Source organism: Schistocerca cancellata, chromosome 7 (assembly GCF_023864275.1).
Source record: "Schistocerca cancellata isolate TAMUIC-IGC-003103 chromosome 7, iqSchCanc2.1, whole genome shotgun sequence".
NCBI lineage: Eukaryota > Metazoa > Arthropoda > Insecta > Orthoptera > Acrididae > Schistocerca > Schistocerca cancellata.
Window position 1 is genome coordinate 298,610,438 of NC_064632.1, and position 2,500 is coordinate 298,612,937.

Genomic DNA, 2,500 nt, shown 5'->3' on the forward strand with positions numbered 1-2,500 from the left:
GTGCTCCCAACTGAGCTTGCCGCTGCCGACAGAGGCCCGGGAGCGTGCTGTCGTGGCATTGCCGGCGGGAGACAACACGCGCCACCTACGGTGACCGGCAGCTCCAACGCCAGCGCCACAGAAGGGCAAAGGCCCCACGTGGGTGCCGAAGCGAACTCTCCCAGCACAGCGCACGTGCCAACACGTCTGCACAACTGCGATACAAACCACCAGCGAGAACCGCTGGGGCGACCGAGCAGCAGACGGCGTCGCGGCGCCGAGTGCCGGGCGGCGGCGCATCCTCAACGCACACAGTCCTCAATCGGACCAGCACACTGCAGATGTCCACCGCGCTTCGCACCGGGCCGGCGAGGACCCACTTTGGCTGCACGGCGCCGCGCGCAGGGTGCCCCGGCGCGCAGGTGCGCCGCCTGCCGCGTCCGTCGGCCGGCGCGCCTGCCACTGGGCGCCCCCACCAGCCGGCTGTAGCGCGTGCGCCCACGCACCGCGCGGCCAGCACGCCGGGCGGCCCCCCCTCACCGGCCGGGGACAGTCCCACCCACCCACAGCCGCGTATCGCTTCACACCCAGATTCACATTCACGTTCGTTGGTATGGTGGGGACCGCTTCGTAGCTGTACCGATCGTTGCCCTCACAGATGTACCTCCAGCAAGGACAACCGCACCACAACGGGTTACCAGTTGTTCATGTGCGTAACGTCACCAGTAAACGTACACGTCCATCCCCGTTTGCAAAGTCAACTATTATTGCATGCCTGCCTGTCAGGTGTCAAGACACACTACATCCGCTCACATCCACGCAACAAAATGTGCCCGACTAGAGGGCACGTGGAAGGTGCCCCCGTACGTATGCGATGTCCATTGCGCGACCAACTGTCAACCGGCCTCTGTAGCATGTCGCAGATGTGGAACGCGGGGCACCGTGCTATCACATTGTGTGAGAAGAGACTACTACGTCTGCATACACGCGCCACTACATGAACAGACGGCTCATGCTGATCGCCATCCACTGCGTCCATTACTCCCACACGTCTCTATGGCGTACCACACTGCAATGCAGCTGTTATGGGGAGATGACACGTAGCTGTGTACACAAAATTCTGAGCGGGTTGCGGTTGGACAACAATACATTAATGTAACGTGTCATATGCCAATTACAGAGCAGGGTAAGGCACAACGTGGGTTAGGTTAAGGCACAACGTGGGTTAGGTTAAGGCACAACGTGGGTTAGGTTAAGGCACAACGTGGGTTAGGTTAAGGCACAACGTGGGTTAGGTTAAGGCACAACGTGGGTTAGGTTAAGGCACAACGTGGGTTAGGTTAAGGCACAACGTGGGTTAGGTTAAGGCACAACGTGGGTTAGGTTAAGGCACAACGTGGGTTAGGTTAAGGCACAACGTGGGTTAGGTTAAGGCACAACGTGGGTTAGGTTAAGGCACAACGTGGGTTAGGTTAAGGCACAACGTGGGTTAGGTTAAGGCACAACGTGGGTTAGGTTAAGGCACAACGTGGGTTAGGTTAAGGCACAACGTGGGTTAGGTTAAGGCACAACGTGGGTTAGGTTAAGGCACAACGTGGGTTAGGTTAAGGCACAACGTGGGTTAGGTTAAGGCACACCGTGGGTTAGGTTAAGGCACACCGTGGGTTAGGTTAAGGCACAACTTGGGGGTAGATTGCGGTGCAAATTGCATTACATTGCGGTGCAAATTGCATTACATTGCGGTGCAAATTGCATTACATTGCGGTGCAAATTGCATTACATTGCGGTGCAAATTGCATTACATTGCGGTGCAAATTGCATTACATTGCGGTGCAAATTGCATTACATTGCGGTGCAAATTGCATTACATTGCGGTGCAAATTGCATTACATTGCGGTGCAAATTGCATTACATTGCGGTGCAAATTGCATTACATTGCGGTGCAAATTGCATTACATTGCGGTGCAAATTGCATTACATTGCGGTGCAAATTGCATTACATTGCGGTGCAAATTGCATTACATTGCGGTGCAAATTGCATTACATTGCGGTGCAAATTGCATTACATTGCGGTGCAAATTGCGTTACATTGCGGTGCAAATTGAGTTACATTGCGGTGCAAATTGAGTTACATTGCGGTGCAAATTGAGGTAGGTTAAGGTGCAACACAGGTTAGGTTAAGGTGCAACATAGGTTAGGGTGCAAGATGGGTTAGGTTAAGGTGCAAGATGGGTTAGGTTAAGGTGACATAGGTTAGGGTGCAAGATGGGTTAGGTTAAGGTGCAAGATGGGTTAGGTTAAGGTGCAAGATGGGTTAGGTTAAGGTGCAAGATGGGTTAGGTTAAGGTGCAAGATGGGTTAGGTTAAGGTGCAAGATGGGTTAGGTTAAGGTGCAAGATGGGTTAGGTTAAGGTGACATAGGTTAGGTTAAGGTGACATAGGTTAGGTTAAGGTGACATAGGTTAGGTTAAGGTGACATAGGTTAGGTTAAGGTGACATAGGTTAGGTTAAGGTGACATAG